Here is a 6,573-nt window from a genome sequence, read left to right on the forward strand (position 1 = left end):
CCCCCTTTCTGTAGACTTTGTGAGTAAGGAGATAAGCTTTTCATTGAGCTCAAATCCTGCCCTGGTAATTTAAGTAGACATGTGGTAAGAAAAGGTGTTATAGAGAAAGCTTAAACAAATTTGTGTCTCTAAATCTGTTTTGCGGCTAAATGGCCATACAAGCTGGAGTTAGCTTTTCCTCTGCGAGTCTGAGGCATGACTGTAAAATCAGTGTAGAAGCTAACCTTGGGTTCATGAATATGCATAAATTTGAAGGAGAATTATCTTTCAGCATTAACTCTTTAAATAAAGAAATAATTTGGCCACCTGCTGTCTGTGAAAGCTGACCTTGTTCTCTCATTTGTAAAAGAGAGTGGAAAGCTTCCAAAACTTTTAATTTTGAACCATTTCCTCTTCTCAGAAATTACACTGAGGAGACAAGCATTTAAGCTGTGAAAAATGGAAATTAAACCTTTCTTCTGGAGTTAACCCTGTTCTTCAAACCATTTGCTGATGTGTATTTGTAACTCATTTCCTAAATAATTTTGAAGGTTGAGGAAGGGCATTGATGGTAATTTCAGAGTCTTCATTTTACTGTTTTACTCACATGAATTGCTGTTTTCTCTGCTGTACAATACCAAGAGAGAGCTAATAAGTGTGCTGCTTGTTGGCTTTTATGTATAGTGCCAAGCTTCTTCGCTTCTCTTAGTACTCTTCTCCAAGTGACCACAACGTACAGTTGCCCCCCTTCCTGTTTGGTTTTGGGAACAATGTTTGTATTGCAGTAGGATATTATACTGTAGGCAGTATAATGATATCCTCTGGTCATCCAGTTGTTCTGTAAGAATTAATTATGAAGAGGGGAAAAAAATGTGAAAGAAAATAAACTAAGTTTGAAAATTTCGCTAGCAGTGTTGGATATAAGAAAAATATAATTTGTTCCGGATTTTTATATTACTGAATTTTAAATAAAGGCTTGTGTTAAGTTTTTTTTGTCAAAGATTTCTGATTCCTGCTTGTGGAACATGAGACTTTCTAAAAGCACAGTGGGTTTGGATTTGTACACTTAATAGCTACCACAAGAAAACTAGGATGTAAATTTACAGTTTCAGACAATGGGAATCCCTTTTCTTTGCTATAAATAGAAGCTGATTTATTGTTAGGAATGGGGTTGTGTTTGCGTGTGTGCTTTTTGCTCTGTGCAGGTGTGGTGTCCATGTCTGTCTGTCTGGGTGAACTTCTTCCTTAGTCAGCATCTGGCAATGCTTTCCTCTTAGCCTTATTCTTTGCAGACTGGCTCTCCAGGCCCTGGGTTCTCCAATTTATTCTGGAATACAGGTCCCTGAGGATCGCCTGCCTCTGTCATTCCACCCTGATAGCAAGGAGAGCAGATCTCTAGCTGTCTGTTTGTATTCACAGCTTAGGGGTAAGGCACACTCTTTGGCTTTATAACATGTTGGAACTTCTCCTGGCAGCTGCTTCAGCATGTCTTGGGCAGGAGAGGCTTTTGGTGGCTCTTTTAAGGCTCCTTTGAAATTATAGTGGGATGCAAATATCTCAGCTGGTGCTGTTCAGATCCCTTGATGGGCTTTCATAATCGAGAGCCGCTCAGCAGCGTTGCTGTCCTGCAATAGCCCGTAGCCCAACGATGCCCCCACTGTTGCCGTGTTTTGGTCTCTTGGTTGCCACATAGCTGTTGAGGACTGTCCTGTGACCTGAATAAAGGAACCTGCTTGAGCTGTTGGAGTGTATTGTCTAGTGATGACCAGAAAAATATCTTTCTGTAATTGCAGTATGAATCTTTGGATGAAAAATTGTAGTTATCTTTTCATGTAGTTCATGAAAGGGCGGATATTTCTGTGTAAATGAAGATGTCTGTAGAGACTGACTCGATCACAGAATGACTGGATTAATAACTTTTCAAAAATACACTTTTTATATGTTACATTAAATGTTTAATATATGTTGTCTATAATACTGTTAAAATTTTGTGCAAATTTCTAGTGAACTTCTAATATTTAGTGTTAATTTTCACACTTTTTATGGCCCACTTGGTATTAAAGGCTTTTCCATATATTTCCAGTCCATACTTAGCTGAACTATGTATATATTTACCTTCAGGCTTGATACAAAGAGCATTTTATCAGTGCAGACAAACCCTGGCTTGAGTTTTACATTCCAGAGATCTGAATGGATTCTGCTGAAAGCCTGTATATAGGTGGATTTATATGGCTGTTTCTTTGAACTAAGTTTATTAAGGACTTTGTGGCTTGGCCTCATTTCTGTGTTAGTCTTAGCAAATTAAATATAGTTTCCTCCTGTAGATTTCATTTACTGAATTTAATCTCTTGTGAGAGAGAGATGTTGAGTTCAGTCAAGAATTCCTCCTGTCTGCACATTGTATATAGGCAAGCACCATGTGAATTCGTTGGGGTTATTTGTGTCGTTAAACTATTGGAATAGGAAAAAGGAAATGGGGCATTCCCCTCCAGGTTACCCTTGATAGCCCAGGTGAGCTTTACCTTCTTGTCTCCAGAATTGTATCTTTCCTTTTCTATGTATTTAAAGGTGACAAGCTTGTAGAGCCAAGGAAGAGAAAATGAGGAAGGCTTACCCAAACTGAGCAAGACTAACAACTCCCTCTTCCCCTCTGTTTAACCTTTTAAAGAACTCTGTTCAAGCTGATAGACCTTTTCCTGTTGTTAGCAAGGAATAGCAGCTTTAATCAACTAGTCTTTTTGCTTTCTTTGCAACTGTAGTGTTAAAAATGCAAACTCAGATTTTTGCTGAAGTTGCAAGTGCATTGTACTTCCTTGTGGTTTGTTGTGAGAAGTTAATTCACTGAGGTCTCTGGAAAAAAAAAAAAGTAAACTTTCTATGTAAGTATTTGATCGTAGGTTAAAAATGGTTTCTCACTTTTATGCAGTAGGGGTATTTGGCTTTTTGATCTCTTTAATCATAAAATAGGCTGTTATGGTGCTCCGAGACCTGTAGTAATCAAGTAAAATGCTTTCTTTGTGTGGTGTGGAAGCAGAGAGTTTGTAAAGCAGATACTGAAAGGTATACAGAGTTCTCAGTGAGCATTGCTGCTCCTGCCAAAACAGTTATCTCGAATATCGGTACAGCTACATTGAGGGGGGGAGTAAAGAGTCAGTCATCATTCTACTCCAGTCATCCTTTGCATTTTAATAGAGTAAAATGAATTTTAGAATAAATAGTCTTCAGTGAGTTAAAAGTAGAACAGGATTAGAAAAACATGTCTTTCCATCAAGAAAAGGGAAAATAGATGTTAATGGCATTCTCATTAAATGCCTTTGTTTTCATGAATCAAAGATACGGAGGTAAAGAATTGTGCCAGCATTAGTGGATTGATGATTTTCTAGTCTATTACAGAACAACAAGTGAAATCTTTTAGTTTTCTGGAAGAGTGAAAAATGCTCATTTCACTTAATTGAATGTGTTCTCTTCTTGAAATGCTTGCTTTACGTTTGCTTTTCCAGACTTATTCTCTGCTAGTAACCTTCTTCGGAAGCTTCCCCCTAGCAAAGCTTCCAGGTTGGGGAATGGAGCTGCCATAAACTGGGGGGGCTGCCATAAACTGGGGCGCCTGCACATGTATGTACTCCAAGCTCACTTGTTTTGGGGTGTAGCTTTGCTGGTAATTCAGCTAATAAATCCTAAGCATTTCCCAAATGCAGGATTCTCTCCAAACCATTTCTGTGCATGGTGAGGCTATAATTTTTATTCTGCTTCTTGCCCATGCTTTACAGCAAAACCATGAATATTTTTGCTTCATTTAGCTACAGCCTGTCTGGAGAGCACAGCAGGGCTTTGGGTCCTGCCCTTGTTCGTTTGGTTTCTTCTCTGAAACCAGGTGCACAGGTTCATAGTGCATCTGGTGTAGTTGGGCAGTAATGAAGTCTCTTCACTTTCTGGTGCTGTTTTTCAGAGCTTGACAGTTTTATGTTGTGTTTAATCAGCTCCTTCAAAAAGTGAGGCCAGGGTTGGATTGTTCATATTCTTCTCACAGTTTGCCTTGCAGCAGAGCTTGTGACTTGCTGTGCAGCCTGGTCACTTCACTAATGTGACAGAAAACAAACCAGTGCTAAAAAGCAAATTTTCTATGAGATCTTAAGTTGATTAGTTTTACTGTGCTGTTGTGTCATTGCTAGATTTGATGCAAGAGAGAGAAGAAGTGGTTGGAGGGTTGGGAGGCCACTGGGTTTGGTGCTGGCTAACAATTAGATTGAGATAGCATGTGAAATTGCACCCTGATTGTCCATGTGCCTGCTTATGTTGTGATTATGATTCACTCTTTAGGTATTTATTTCACTGGCCAAAGTTGGTGGTGTTTAGGACTCGTAGGTGTTCCCATGTGTTGTAAAATTTACCTTTGCAAGTATCGTGTGTGGTGTTAAAGTGATTTTTTCAAAAGCTTGTGAAGTTGTAACAAGTAATAAAACAAACTGCTCTTTTTCTTTAGTTGAGGAGGTACACATAGGTGAGGCACAGCATAGTACAATGTACTTTTAAAAATATTTTGGTCAGGCCTCTCATCCCTGGCCTTTAAAGAAACTCTCATAAGAAAAGAATGTTTTTAATAGATTTACAGTGGGTTAAAAGGCAGGAAACAGGGTTAGGAGTAAATGGTTGGTTCTCACAGTGAAGGGTTATTCCCAAAGATCAGTGCTCTTGCAAATACTCCCTCTTCCAGATTGTTTCTAAATAATAAGGTGGCCAAAGTGAACCAAATTAGTCAAATTTGAAATGAATCTTGAAAGGAAGGCAGAAAGATTGAGATCTGCAGAGTGATAAAATGGCATATAAAATAGCCTCAGTGTATTTGCATGGGGAGAAGAAAGGACCCTGGTTTCATATGCATGAGTAGAGGCACAACTACCAAAAGGCAAATAGACTTCTAGAAAGTATTTGATGAAGAATTGGAAATCTAAGCAGTAAATGACTATGTTGTGATAATAACTTTTGTTACTACCAAATCTGAAATGTAGAGTGCTTGGAACTGCGTATGTCTCGAGAAATGGAATTGTACTCAGTGCTCAGAAAGACATCGGGGTGATTGGAGATATGGGGTGATTGGAGATATGGAGCGATTTCTAAATAGAGGGCTTGAATTTTCAGGAGAATCCTCAGTTCAGGAGGAGATGGTTAATGTCTGTAAAATCATGACTGACGTGAAGAAGCTGATGTCGACTTATTCTATCTTAAAAAGCATGTTCCCTGTCTACAGCTTGGCAAACAAATGCCCAAGTTTAAAATAAGCTGAAGTACTTGTTTATGTAGTGTGGTCACTGCACTGATGTTTACATGCTTGCTGAGGGTGAAATGAGAAGTAAAAGTGGCTTCAAAAAAGGGGTTGGTAGAGACACAGTGTGCCCCTTGCTCCGCCGCAGGTTACATCTATGATGCCTAAGCTGCTGATAATACAAGGCAAGGGAATATATATGTTCTTTTCTCATACCCATTATGTGAGGATTTGTGTCTGAGGATGTTGGGCTTGGTGGACTTTTTATCCAGCTGGTTTAGAAGTTTCTTAGTTCTCATGTTTTTGATTTTTTATGTTACTTACTGCTTTTCTGTGTGGGTGACAAGCTCAGTCCTCACGGGGGGGTTTGCAGTCTTCTGTCTGGGATCCATATTATCAGTATAGTTCTGTTCATGATTAGGCTGGCACTTGTAACCTCTGCTGGCTTCAGTTTTACCAGCTAAAGAATTTACTGCCTGCAGCCTGCTCTTAGTTGTTGGTGATCATCTTTCTACCAGATGCTGCCATCTCCTTGGATAGCTTATTTCAGATTTGTCTGTGAACTTGCCCTAATCCATTATTGACAAAAAGAAATGATTTAGGTTAAGTAAGATGGGTGTGTGTGTGGTGGTGGTGGTTCTTTGTTTTGGTCTATTTTGTGTTTTTTTTTTTAATTGGTGCCTCACTGTTTGAGAGCAATGCATTAGAGAGTGATCACAAGGGCAGGTGAGCCAACAGGTTTGGACAATTAAATTCTGAAGCAGCAATCATGAGCACCTGGGAATGTTTATATAGGATCAGCCTTTTCAAATTCTGCGTTTATAATGCAGAAACCTGTAAATGGCCTGGGAGAAGAGATGCCCCTTTTTATTCCTGTTGCAACTAGTTATCTGACAAAAGATCAACATTCTCCTACAGCTGGTTTTAAATACTGGGGAGAACACCAGGATGATTGCAGTTTACCTGAAGTTTAGTCTTGATCTCATTTAATTTTCCATGATGTCATAATAGTTTTTTATTCTGCCAAACCTTTAGTGTAACAAGATAAAATACCAGTAACTCAGTGGACCCGTTCTGTGGTAGTTTAACTTGCCCAGAATGGTTTTCTAGGAAGGGCATATGCCTTTATGCTAAGAAAGTCATAGAGCTGCATGCTGTCCAAGTTGACACTTAATTTTGCTTTCATTCTAAATGGCACTGTAGTAATTTGAAGAATGATAACTATGTTAGGCTTGACATCTGTGCTTTACTTCTCTCCAGTGTCTTTTGTAAGTGATACTGTTGCTTCTTCTGAGTGTTTGGAGAAACATTTTTAGAAGACATCTTGAATG

The sequence above is a fragment of the Athene cunicularia genome, assembly GCF_003259725.1.
Source record: "Athene cunicularia isolate RWA chromosome 14 unlocalized genomic scaffold, athCun1 chr14_part1, whole genome shotgun sequence".
Lineage (NCBI taxonomy): Eukaryota > Metazoa > Chordata > Aves > Strigiformes > Strigidae > Athene > Athene cunicularia.